Source organism: Medicago sativa, chromosome 8 (genome assembly GCF_051527215.1).
Source record: "Medicago sativa cultivar Bolivia chromosome 8, Bolivia_mono, whole genome shotgun sequence".
NCBI classification, from domain to species: domain Eukaryota; kingdom Viridiplantae; phylum Streptophyta; class Magnoliopsida; order Fabales; family Fabaceae; genus Medicago; species Medicago sativa.
Window position 1 is genome coordinate 49,389,377 of NC_140756.1, and position 14,262 is coordinate 49,403,638.

Below are 14,262 nucleotides of genomic sequence, written 5' to 3' on the forward strand. Positions count from 1 at the left end.
CGCAACAGCATTTTGCGACAGTTCAAGAAACAGCCGCTGCAACAGCCGCAATGGGTATCGCGACAGTTCATAACAGTCGCAAAGTACATTTTTTTTGAAAGGGGTGTTGCGACAATTCATAACAGTCGCAAAGTACATTTTTTTGTTTGAAAGGGGTGTTGCGACAGTTTATAACAGTCGCAATTGATGAAAACTATTTAAAAAACAGACTCATTGCGACCCTTTTGAACTGTCGCAATTTTTGAAATATATTTAAAAAAAATAATAATAAATTATAAAATATGAACTCTTAATAAAAAAAAATATGAACTAATCCATAAACTAAAATTTGAATTTTACATTCATATAAAATTATAGGTGGCATCAAACACTCAGGACACGACTTCCAGATCAATACAAATTTTATGATTGACAGTTTCAACTAAAATGATGTTTATAAACATCGTATAATATGTATCAAAAAGAACAAACTAAAATAATTCTAATTCTAAATGATTCTAAAGGTAATAAGATGGAGACCAATAAATTTCCCTTCCGTTTGTATCCTCCACATGTCCATGCCTGAAAGACAGAAACATAAAATAAGAACAAATATAGCTTAAACCTTCAACATTTCAATACTTGCATACATGGTATCTTATAGAATACTTGCATATATGGTATCCTATAGAATTCCTAAAGAAGTTTAAAATGAAAAGCCCACGCAATAAAAAACAAACAAGTTGATGACACCATGAAGGGTAAACATAACACTTTTAAATCCAAATAATCTTGGCATAACATAGCATTTTGCAGACACACAAACATAACATAGCAAATTTTGTGAGTTTTTACCAAATTTGATTTACATAGTTTATAGCAGAAATGAAATGAACAGGCGATGGAGCTTAGTGCTTAACAGTTAAATGACAAGATATTTGATTTCAGAGATTTTTTTTTTCAACAGCAAATATTATTAAAGGCACCTAAACCCTCAAGGAGAGGATAATGTAGCCGAAAAAAGCAATACAATGTCCCAGTGTATACGCAATACAGGACAGCCCAAGCAAAAACATTCCCAAAAACAACAGGCAAACATCATAGCACTAGAAAAAGAACTGCATCATCCACACCACAGATATACGCAGCAGGTGCTGCTGCCCACCTGAAACAGCTATAGGCCGAAAAACAAAACCACCAACAGCCACACACCACAACAACACTCCCCTTCCCAAAAATCTCCCCTATAACAATATCCTTTCGGAGATTAAAAGGATGAGTAAGTTAAAATAAGGGAACTTACAGTTTTTTCCTTTGCCGTTTCATTGACAAATGACCGTTGGAGCTTTTATGAGAAACTGAATACATATCTCCCGTACTATATTTTCATCCATCTCTTATTTCCTACAAGCAAGAATATATAATAACTACTTGTGAAATTACATATATAATCAATAATAAATTGAGTGAACCCATTATCTAAGCATATATATGTTTTATGTGTAATTTCAATGAAAAGCATCCTTTTATCTCATGTGTTCAGGCTATACGTAGAAAAGATAGAACATATGGACTTTAGACTTTGAACACAATGACATGCAGTGCTATCTAGACTGACATTTACCACCTCATTTGTTTAATGAAGAGATAATGTCAAGGACCAAATATTGCTACAGTTATCACGACTAAACATATGTTTAAACCAAGTATAAATCACTATAATGGAAAAATATGAATGTGAAAAAGAATGAGACATAATGGCATTTGTATATGCTTTCACTTTTCCAGCTACTAAATCAACCAATTCAGTACCATTAACAATTAGCATGTAAAACCTTTAATTACTAGACCAAGGTCGTGCTCCTTAGCTCAAGACTTTTCCAGATATTGTAAAGTCTTCGTAATGAAAAAGAAAACATTATATCTCCCTACTCTACAATTGTTCATACAAGTTCATTAATTAAATTTTTTAAGTTGCACATGAGATAAATTAAATTTTTTAAATTGCACACGAACAGAGAATTCAGATCCTAAGATTCATGAACAGCCTAATTAAGCCAATCTTACCTTCTGACAGATGCATTTAGCTCTTTCTTTGACAAGTTAATTGTTATCATTGAAGAGGTGGCCCTTTTCATGTATATATTTCTAACTCCGAAATGTGTCTACCCTAGTGATCTTCAACTTCTTGACACTAGATCAGAACATCCTACACATTTTAAAGTGAAAAATACATTGACAGTGAATGAATTCTAAAATAGAAAAGTACCTCAAAGAAAAAAGGTAGAGGGCAATACATGGAGGAAAATGAAAAGACGGCTAGATTTCTTACCCGATTAATTGCTCTATAGCTTTCTTGTCAAATTTATCAATCACATAAGCAAGTCTTTTGTGAACATTGTATGCCTAAGAAATTTGAGAAACAAAAATGGTTATTTTATGGACAAGATAAGCAAAACAAGCGAGTTGAAAAGCTAACACAGTGCCTAAACAGCTTAAAACAAAGGTGCCACACATGCTAACTACATGATCTAGACATAAAAAATTCAGATTTTAGCTGGTAACAAAGGCTAATGACTGCATATAATATAACTACATATTCAAGTATTTGATGTGCCCATCAGCCTACGTCAATGACATGAACCATGAAGGTTCTGCAACTACATATTCAAGTAATTTGAATAAAATATTGAAGACATCAGCCCAAGTACATATCTCAACTGCATTTAATTTCACCGATAAATTTCAGCTTTAACCCTCCATCACGTAGCCAAATTGATTTTTTAAATTAAAAAATTACATATAAATTTAATTGGATCAAGAACTATAAATTGGATCAAGAAACTATAAATTGGATCAAGAGACCAAAGTCTAATTCCTATGTTACTAAACAATACTTCAGTAAGGACCAAAAGACTCTACTACCCCAAAATCACCAAAAGCACCTGAATCCCAAGCATCCTTAGAGTCTACTAGAATCGTCTCTTAACTATATACCATGAACATAAAATCCTCTATTTATTTTTGAAGCACTCAATCTCACTCAACCAAATTAGAATCTTAGCTTCTCCATCTATATGCATAAAGATGGAAAATGATAAAAATGAACGATATAGAAAACAAAATACAACAATGATTATAAATGACTGGCTAATAAGAAAAAGTAAAAAACAATTTCAGGAAAAAACTTAGGTGCATTTCCTTAGGTGAACCTATGATTCTTAATTACCTATGATTTTCTCAAATCCATAATTTTCTCAGAGTTTGTTATAACCACAAAATGTGTATTTTAAGTTGAGAACCATACCAAAAGCACATAAGGAAATGCACCTAAGTGTTGTGCTAAATTTACAAATTATACCTGCATCAACAGATACAACAGGCTGAACATAATCTGGTGGAAGAACTAGATGCGCAGGCAAGGATCCAACACTCATATAGGCAACAAGTATAATCTAATGCACCTAAGTGTTTTCCAAATTAACAGAGCACATAGCTAGTCATTATTAAAGTCATTATCTAGTCTAGGAAAATAAAATAGAACTAAACAAGAACACACACTTTTATTTTAAAAGGACCATTCCAGGGATCACCAACACAATAGCAAAACCAGAAAATGGTACATGAAGCTGTGGACATATAGCATAAACGAATAACAAGCAAATATGAAGATATATTATTTTGATTTAGTATGACATACAACTACCAAGTCCTTTGCTGGATTTTGTATTGTTATCCACCTTAAGATGTCTTCAATGTCATTAGGTAGTTTGACATACAACTACCAATGACTTTACTGGATATCAATTCTTTAAACAAATTGTATTTTCACTTAACCTGTCAAAAGTTGAATATCATGACAAAAAAGTGAATTATAAAATATGGTCATAAACAAGGATATAGGGAATTCCACACAAATATATCTCTTTGTTTACCTTCATCAAAGCCATCTTGGGTCTTTTATGTGTTCAGGAACGTCAATTGTGTCTTGTTCATTGCTGCAACTTAGAAGAACAAGCCAAGGCATTCACTCCTCATCAACTCCAAAGAGCTTACATAGTTACAAACAAACACATACACATGACAGTTACAAACTTATGCAGAACATTTATAAATCTTCATAAAAAAAAATATTTATCTCTAAAAGGGCTTAAATAATTACATTATGCTACCTTCACTCATCAAATATCGAACAAATTTCTTCTCTTGTATTGCTTTTAATAATCAATCCGGTTTTCATGAAGCATCAAGATATTGCAAGCCATCACAATAAACATAACAAGAAAATAATCAATTATAATGAAATCCCCAATATCTAATAGCAGCTTTTGCAACCTTAACCCTAAAAAAAGACCCCTTTTTTACTGAACAATCATTGCTCAAATTGTTGGCTTGTCAATAAAATAATTCAAATTATTAATTTAAAAAAAAATCTTAGGTTATGAATTAAACATTGATATTCTAATAAATCACTAATCAGAGATCCAAATCCCAATCGGAAGTGCCATAACATAGGGAAAAGAAAGAATTCATAAACAACAACATGAACAGAACTAAAATAAACGAAGTAACTCACTGCTTTTGGACCAAGCTGGATAATTCCAAAAGGGTTGATGTTCCGCCGTGAAATTGATGTTCTTCTCTTTGATTGATTGAAAGCGTTGGATTTGGGTTCAGCTTCTTTCTCCTCCCTCTCTCGGATCTCATGAATGATTTTGAAGATTTGGGTTTGAGATTCAACGAAGGAGTCGGATCCGACGGAAGAACGGCGAGAGGTTTGTGAGATTTGGTTCATGATTTGAAATGGAAAGAGGTTTGAGATTCAACGCGGAAGGGAAAGATTTACAATTTGAGAGAAACAAGTAACAATTTGAGATTCAACGAAGAGGATTTTGGGGAGAGAAATTTTTTTTGCTGAGGGAAATTTTTTTGGAGATAAAGAGTGAGAGCAGTTAGATTTTTTTTATTTTTTTAGAAAAGTGAGAGAGCTTAGTCTTGGTGAGAGACTGAGAGGGATTTCTATATTTCCAATATTTCACTTGGCGCCGTGAATGCTCCAAAAGGCCAAAATATTGCGACCCTTAACCAAACTGTTGCATGTGCCATCACTAAAATCCAAAAAAAGACACTTTGCGACCCTTCAGAGGCCAACAGTTGCAAATTATGTGTCGCAAATGTTCAATTTTCTTGTAGTGAATTAACAAGGAAATTCACTTAACCCTCATTTTGGCCGTTTTTGAAAACTCTAAAATCAACCATGGAAGTGGTAGATATGCTAGTTCGATTTCCTAGGAACTATTACATGCTTCAATTCAATAAGGCTAGGCCACTTTATGCCCTTTTTAGTGAAATAAAAAGGGTCAAAAACGAGGGAAATCCGTAAATTAACAACGAAATTCACTTAACCCCCATTTCGGCCGTTTTTGAAAACTCTAAAATCAACCATGGAAGTCGTAGATATGCTTGTTAGATTTGTTAAGAACTATTACATGCTTTGATTCAATAAGGCTAGGCCACTTTATGCCCTTTTTAGTGATAGAAAAAGGGTCAAAAACGAGTGAAATCCGTAAATTAACAAGGAAATTCACTTAACCCCCATTTTGGCCGCTTTTAAAAATTCTAAAATAAACCATGGAAGTCGTAGATATTCTAGTTAGATTTCCTAGGAACTGTTACATGTTTCGATTCAATAAGGCTAGGCCACTTTATGACCTTTTTAGTGAAAGAAAAAGGGTCAAAACCGAGGGAAATCCGTAAATTAACAAGGAAATTCACTTAACCCCCATTTCGACCGTTTTTAAAAACTCTAAAATCAACAATGGAAGTCGTAGATATGCTTGTTAGATTTCTTAAGAACTATTACATGCTTCGATTCAATAAGGCTAGGCCACTTTATGCCCCTTTTAGTGAAAGAAAAAGGGTCAAAAACGAGTGAAATCCGTAAATTAACAAGGAAATTCACTTAACCCCCAGTTCGGCCGTTTTTGAAAACTTTCAAACCAACCATGGAAGTGGTATATATGCTTGTTAGATTTCCTAGGAACTATTACATGCTTCGATTCAATAAGGCTAGGCCACTTTATGCCCTTTTTAGTGAAAGAAAAAGGGTCAAAAACGAGTGATCGGTAAATTAACAAGGAAATTCACTTAACCCCCATTTCGTCCGTTTTTGAAAACTTCAAAATCAACCATGGAAGTCGTAGATATGCTTGTTAGATTTCCTAGGAACTATTACATGCTTCGATTCAATAAGGGTAGGCCACTTTATGCCCTTTTTAGTGAAAGAAAAAGGGTCAAAAGACGAGTGAAATCTGTAAATTAACAAGAAAATTCAATTAACCCCCATTTCGGCCATTTTTGAAAACACTAAAATCAACCATGGAAGTCGTAGATATGCTTGTTATATCTCCTAGGAACTATTACATGCTTCGATTCAATAAGGCTAGGCCACTTTATGCCCTTTTTAGTGAAAGAAAAAGGGCCAAAAACGAGGGAATTCCGTAAATTAACAAGGAAATTCACTTAACCCCCATTTTGGCCGCTTTTAAAAATTCTAAAATAAACCATGGAAGTCGTAGATATTCTAGTTAGATTTCCAAGGAACTATTACATTCTTCGATTCAATAAAGGTAGGCCACTTTATGCCCTTTTTAGTGAAAGAAAAAGGGTCAAAAGACGAGTGAAATCTGTAAATTAACAAGAAAATTCAATTAACCCCCATTTCGGCCATTTTTGAAAACACTAAAATCAACCATGGAAGTCGTAGATATGCTTGTTATATCTCCTAGGAACTATTACATGCTTCGATTCAATAAGGCTAGGCCACTTTATGCCCTTTTTAGTGAAAGAAAAAGGGTCAAAAACGAGGGAATTCCGTAAATTAACAAGGAAATTCATTTAACCCCCATTTCGGTCGTTTTTGAAAACTCTAAAATCAACCATGGAAGTCGTAGATATGCTTGTTAGATTTCCTAGAAACTATTACATGCTTCGATTCAATAAGGCTAGGCCACTTTATGCCCCTTTTATTGAAAGAAAAAGGGTCAAAAACGAGGGAATTCCGCAAATTAACAAGGAAATTCACTTAACCCCCATTTCGGCCGTTTTTGAAAACTCTAAAATCAACCATGGAAGTGGTAGATATGCTTGTTAGATTTCCTAGGAACTATTACATGCTTCAATTCAATAAGGCTAGGCCACTTTATGCCCTTTTTAGTGAAAGAAAAAGGGTCAAAAACGAGGGAAATCCGTAAATTAACAAGGAAATTCACTTAACCCCCATTTCGGCCGTTTTTGAAAACTCTAAAATCAACCATGGAAGTCGTAGATATGCTTGTTAGATTTGTTAAGCACTATTACATGCTTCGATTCAATAAGGCTAGGCCACTTTATGCCCTTTTTAGTGAAAGAAAAAGGGTCAAAAACGAGGGAAATCCGTAAATTAACAAGGAAATTCACTTAACCCCCATTTCGACCGTTTTTAAAAACTCTAAAATCAACAATGGAAGTCGTAGATATGCTTGTTAGATTTCTTAAGAACTATTACATGCTTCGATTCAATAAGGCTAGGCCACTTTATGCCCCTTTTAGTGAAAGAAAAAGGGTCAAAAACGAGTGAAATCCGTAAATTAACAAGGAAATTCACTTAACCCCCAGTTCGGCCGTTTTTGAAAACTTTCAAACCAACCATGGAAGTGGTATATATGCTTGTTAGATTTCCTAGGAACTATTACATGCTTCGATTCAATAAGGCTAGGCCACTTTATGCCCTTTTTAGTGAAAGAAAAAGGGTCAAAAACGAGTGATCGGTAAATTAACAAGGAAATTCACTTAACCCCCATTTCGTCCGTTTTTGAAAACTTCAAAATCAACCATGGAAGTCGTAGATATGCTTGTTAGATTTCCTAGGAACTATTACATGCTTCGATTCAATAAGGGTAGGCCACTTTATGCCCTTTTTAGTGAAAGAAAAAGGGTCAAAAGACGAGTGAAATCTGTAAATTAACAAGAAAATTCAATTAACCCCCATTTCGGCCATTTTTGAAAACACTAAAATCAACCATGGAAGTCGTAGATATGCTTGTTATATCTCCTAGGAACTATTACATGCTTCGATTCAATAAGGCTAGGCCACTTTATGCCCTTTTTAGTGAAAGAAAAAGGGCCAAAAACGAGGGAATTCCGTAAATTAACAAGGAAATTCACTTAACCCCCATTTTGGCCGCTTTTAAAAATTCTAAAATAAACCATGGAAGTCGTAGATATTCTAGTTAGATTTCCAAGGAACTATTACATTCTTCGATTCAATAAAGGTAGGCCACTTTATGCCCTTTTTAGTGAAAGAAAAAGGGTCAAAAGACGAGTGAAATCTGTAAATTAACAAGAAAATTCAATTAACCCCCATTTCGGCCATTTTTGAAAACACTAAAATCAACCATGGAAGTCGTAGATATGCTTGTTATATCTCCTAGGAACTATTACATGCTTCGATTCAATAAGGCTAGGCCACTTTATGCCCTTTTTAGTGAAAGAAAAAGGGTCAAAAACGAGGGAATTCCGTAAATTAACAAGGAAATTCATTTAACCCCCATTTCGGTCGTTTTTGAAAACTCTAAAATCAACCATGGAAGTCGTAGATATGCTTGTTAGATTTCCTAGAAACTATTACATGCTTCGATTCAATAAGGCTAGGCCACTTTATGCCCCTTTTATTGAAAGAAAAAGGGTCAAAAACGAGGGAATTCCGCAAATTAACAAGGAAATTCACTTAACCCCCATTTCGGCCGTTTTTGAAAACTCTAAAATCAACCATGGAAGTGGTAGATATGCTTGTTAGATTTCCTAGGAACTATTACATGCTTCAATTCAATAAGGCTAGGCCACTTTATGCCCTTTTTAGTGAAAGAAAAAGGGTCAAAAACGAGGGAAATCCGTAAATTAACAAGGAAATTCACTTAACCCCCATTTCGGCCGTTTTTGAAAACTCTAAAATCAACCATGGAAGTCGTAGATATGCTTGTTAGATTTGTTAAGCACTATTACATGCTTCGATTCAATAAGGCTAGGCCACTTTATGCCCTTTTTAGTGATAGAAAAAGGGTCAAAAACGAGTGAAATCCGTAAATTAACAAGGAAATTCACTTAACCCCCATTTTGGCCGCTTTTAAAAATTCTAAAATAAACCATGGAAGTCGTAGATATTCTAGTTAGATTTCCAAGGAACTATTACATGCTTCGATTCAATAAGGGTAGGCCACTTTATGCCATTTTTGTTGAAAGAAAAAGGGTCAAAAACGAGGGAAATCCGTAAATTAACAAGGAAATTCACTTAACCCCCATTTTGGCCGCTTTTAAAAATTCTAAAATAAACCATGGAAGTCGTAGATATTCTAGTTAGATTTCCTAGGAACTGTTACATGTTTCGATTCAATAAGGCTAGGCCACTTTATGACCTTTTTAGTGAAAGAAAAAGGGTCAAAAACGAGGGAAATCCGTAAATTAACTAGGAAATTCACTTAACCCCCATTTCGACCGTTTTTAAAAACTCTAAAATCAACCATGGAAGTCGTAGATATGCTTGTTAGATTTCTTAAGAACTATTACATGCTTCGATTCAATAAGGCTAGGCCACTTTAATCCCTTTTTAGTGAAAGAAAAAGGGTCAAAAACGAGTGATCGGTAAATTAACAAGGAAATTCACTTAACCCCCATTTCGTCCGTTTTTGAAAACTTCAAAATCAACCATGGAAGTCGTAGATATGCTTGTTAGATTTCCTAGGAACTATTACATGCTTCGATTCAATAAGGGTAGGCCACTTTATGCCATTTTTATTGAAAGAAAAAGGGTCAAAAATGAGGGAATTCCGCAAATTAACTAGGAAATTCACTTAACCCCCATTTCGGCCGTTTTTGAAAACTCTAAAATCAACCATGGAAGTGGTAGATATGCTTGTTAGATTTCCTAGGAACTATTACATGCTTCGATTCAATAAGGCAAGGCCACTCTATGCCCTTTTTAGTGAAAGAAAAAGGGTCAAAAACGAGTGAAATCCATAAATTAACAAGGAAATTCACTTAACCCTCATTTTGGCCGTTTTTGAAAACTCTAAAATCAACCATGGAAGTGGTAGATATGCTAGTTAGATTTCCTAGGAACTATTACATGCTTCAATTCAATAAGGCTAGGCCACTTTATGCCCTTTTTAGTGAAAGAAAAAGGGTCAAAAACGAGGGAAATCCGTAAATTAACAACGAAATTCACTTAACCCCCATTTCGGCCGTTTTTGAAAACTCTAAAATCAACCATGGAAGTCGTAGATATGCTTGTTAGATTTGTTAAGAACTATTACATGCTTTGATTCAATAAGGCTAGGCCACTTTATGCCCTTTTTAGTGATAGAAAAAGGGTCAAAAACGAGTGAAATCCGTAAATTAACAAGGAAATTCACTTAACCCCCATTTTGGCCGCTTTTAAAAATTCTAAAATAAACCATGGAAGTCGTAGATATTCTAGTTAGATTTCCTAGGAACTGTTACATGTTTCGATTCAATAAGGCTAGGCCACTTTATGACCTTTTTAGTGAAAGAAAAAGGGTCAAAAACGAGGGAAATCCGTAAATTAACTAGGAAATTCACTTAACCCCCATTTCGACCGTTTTTAAAAACTCTAAAATCAACCATGGAAGTCGTAGATATGCTTGTTAGATTTCTTAAGAACTATTACATGCTTCGATTCAATAAGGCTAGGCCACTTTAATCCCTTTTTAGTGAAAGAAAAAGGGTCAAAAACGAGTGATCGATAAATTAACAAGGAAATTCACTTAACCCCCATTTCGTCCGTTTTTGAAAACTTCAAAATCAACCATGGAAGTCGTAGATATGCTTGTTAGATTTCCTAGGAACTATTACATGCTTCGATTCAATAAGGGTAGGCCACTTTATGCCATTTTTATTGAAAGAAAAAGGGTCAAAAATGAGGGAATTCCGCAAATTAACTAGGAAATTCACTTAACCCCCATTTCGGCCATTTTTGAAAACTCTAAAATCAACCATGGAAGTGGTAGATATGCTTGTTAGATTTCCTAGGAACTATTACATGCTTCGATTCAATAAGGCAAGGCCACTCTATGCCCTTTTTAGTGAAAGAAAAAGGGTCAAAAACGAGTGAAATCCATAAATTAACAAGGAAATTCACTTAACCCTCATTTTGGCTGTTTTTGAAAACTTTAAAATCAACCATGGAAGTGGTATATATGCTTGTTAGATTTCCTAGAACTATTACATGCTTCGATTCAATAAGGCTAGGCCACTTTATGCCCTTTTTAGTGAAAGAAAAAGGGTCAAAAACGAGTGATCAGTAAATTAACAAGGAAATTCACTTAACCCCCATTTCGTCCGTTTTTGAAAACTTCAAAATCAACCATGGAAGTCGTAGATATGCTTGTTAGATTTCCTAGGAACTATTACATGCTTCGATTCAATAAGGGTAGGCCACTTTATGCCATTTTTGTTGAAAGAATAAGGGTCAAAAATGAGGGAATTCCGCAAATTAACAAGGAAATTCACTTAACCCCCATTTCGGCCGTTTTTGAAAACTCTAAAATCAACCATGGAAGTGGTAGATATGCTTGTTAGATTTCCTAGGAACTATTACATGCTTCGATTCAATAAGGCAAGGCCACTCTATGCCCTTTTTAGTGAAAGAAAAATGGTCAAAAACGAGTGAAATCCATAAATTAACAAGGAAATTCACTTAACCCTCATTTTGGCCGTTTTTGAAAACTCTAAAATCAACCATGGAAGTGGAAATATGCTAGTTAGATTTCCTAGGAACTATTACATGCTTCAATTCAATAAGGCTAGGCCACTTTATGCCCTTTTTAGTGAAAGAAAAAGGGTCAAAAACGAGGGAAATCCGTAAATTAACAACGAAATTCACTTAACCCCCATTTCGGCCATTTTTGAAAACACTAAAATCAACCATGGAAGTCGTAGATATGCTTGTTATATCTCCTAGGAACTATTACATGCTTCGATTCAATAAGGCTAGGCCACTTTATGCCCTTTTTAGTGAAAGAAAAAGGGTCAAAAACGAGGGAATTCCGTAAATTAACAAGGAAATTCACTTAACCCCCATTTTGGCCGCTTTTAAAAATTCTAAAATAAACCATGGAAGTCGTAGATATTCTAGTTAGATTTCCAAGGAACTATTACGTGCTTCGATTCAATAAAGGTAGGCCACTTTATGCCCTTTTTAGTGAAAGAAAAAGGGTCAAAAGACGAGTGAAATCTGTAAATTAACAAGAAAATTCAATTAACCCCCATTTCGGCCATTTTTGAAAACACTAAAATCAACCATGGAAGTCGTAGATATGCTTGTTATATCTCCTAGGAACTATTACATGCTTCGATTCAATAAAGGTAGACCACTTTATGCCCTTTTTAGTGAAAGAAAAAGGGTCAAAAGACGAGTGAAATCTGTAAATTAACAAGAAAATTCAATTAACCCCCATTTCGGCCATTTTTGAAAACACTAAAATCAACCATCGAAGTCGTAGATATGCTTGTTATATCTCCTAGGAACTATTACATGCTTCGATTCAATAAGGCTAGGCCACTTTATGCCCTTTTTAGTGAAAGAAAAAGGGTCAAAAACGAGGGAATTCCGTAAATTAACAAGGAAATTCATTTAACCCCCATTTCGGTCGTTTTTGAAAACTCTAAAATCAACCATGGAAGTCGTAGATATGCTTGTTAGATTTCCTAGAAACTATTACATGCTTCGATTCAATAAGGCTAGGCCACGTTATGCCCTTTTTATTGAAAGAAAAAGGGTCAAAAACGAGGGAATTCCGCAAATTAACAAGGAAATTCACTTAACCCCCATTTCGGCCGTTTTTGAAAACTCTAAAATCAACCATGGAAGTGGTAGATATGCTTGTTAGATTTCCTAGGAACTATTACATGCTTCGATTCAATAAGGCAAGGCCACTCTATGCCCATTTTAGTGAAAGAAAAAGGGTCAGAAACGAGTGAAATCCATAAATTAACAAGGAAATTCACTTAACCCTCATTTTGGCCGTTTTTGAAAACTCTAAAATCAACCATGGAAGTGGTAGATATGCTAGTTAGATTTCCTAGGAACTATTACATGCTTCAATTCAATAAGGCTAGGCCACTTTATGCCCTTTTTAGTGAAAGAAAAAGGGTCAAAAACGAGGGAAATCCGTAAATTAACAAGGAAATTCACTTAACCCCCATTTCGGCCGTTTTTGAAAACTCTAAAATCAACCATGGAAGTCGTAGATATGCTTGTTAGATTTGTTAAGCACTATTACATGCTTCGATTCAATAAGGCTAGGCCACTTTATGCCCTTTTTAGTGATAGAAAAAGGGTCAAAAACGAGTGAAATCCGTAAATTAACAAGGAAATTCACTTAACCCCCATTTTGGCCGCTTTTAAAAATTCTAAAATAAACCATGGAAGTCGTAGATATTCTAGTTAGATTTCCTAGGAACTGTTACATGTTTCGATTCAATAAGGCTAGGCCACTTTATGACCTTTTTAGTGAAAGAAAAAGGGTCAAAAACGAGGGAAATCCGTAAATTAACAAGGAAATTCACTTAACCCCCATTTTGGCCGCTTTTAAAAATTCTAAAATAAACCATGGAAGTCGTAGATATTCTAGTTAGATTTCCTAGGAACTGTTACATGTTTCGATTCAATAAGGCTAGGCCACTTTATGACCTTTTTAGTGAAAGAAAAAGGGTCAAAAACGAGGGAAATCCGTAAATTAACTAGGAAATTCACTTAACCCCCATTTCGACCGTTTTTAAAAACTCTAAAATCAACCATGGAAGTCGTAGATATGCTTGTTAGATTTCTTAAGAACTATTACATGCTTCGATTCAATAAGGCTAGGCCACTTTATGCCCTTTTTAGTGAAAGAAAAAGGGTCAAAAACGAGTGATCGGTAAATTAACAAGGAAATTCACTTAACCCCCATTTCGTCCGTTTTTGAAAACTTCAAAATCAACCATGGAAGTCGTAGATATGCTTGTTAGATTTCCTAGGAACTATTACATGCTTCGATTCAATAAGGGTAGGCCACTTTATGCCATTTTTATTGAAAGAAAAAGGGTCAAAAATGAGGGAATTCCGCAAATTAACAAGGAAATTCACTTAACCCCCATTTCGGCCGTTTTTGAAAACTCTAAAATCAACCATGGAAGTGGTAGATATGCTTGTTAGATTTCCAAGGAACTATTACATGCTTCGATTCA

General features: G+C 34.7%; 1 long non-coding RNA gene across 15 annotated transcripts; it reads right to left on the reverse strand.

Moving 5' to 3' along the window:
• Positions 1–317: 317 nt before the first annotated feature.
• LOC146899328 (uncharacterized) lies at positions 318–4,970 on the reverse strand. Of its 15 annotated transcripts, none has more exons than XR_015021666.1 (8): positions 4,556–4,970; positions 3,915–4,030; positions 3,720–3,816; positions 3,341–3,443; positions 2,312–2,385; positions 2,047–2,188; positions 1,283–1,383; positions 318–561 (listed from the first exon to the last, which is right to left on the reverse strand). It is a non-coding gene; the product is annotated as an uncharacterized LOC146899328 (long non-coding RNA). The 15 variants fall into 15 exon arrangements; XR_015021661.1 differs by having other exon boundaries at positions 3,686–3,816; XR_015021658.1 differs by having other exon boundaries at positions 3,680–3,816.
• Between the last annotated feature and the right edge of the window lie 9,292 nt (positions 4,971–14,262).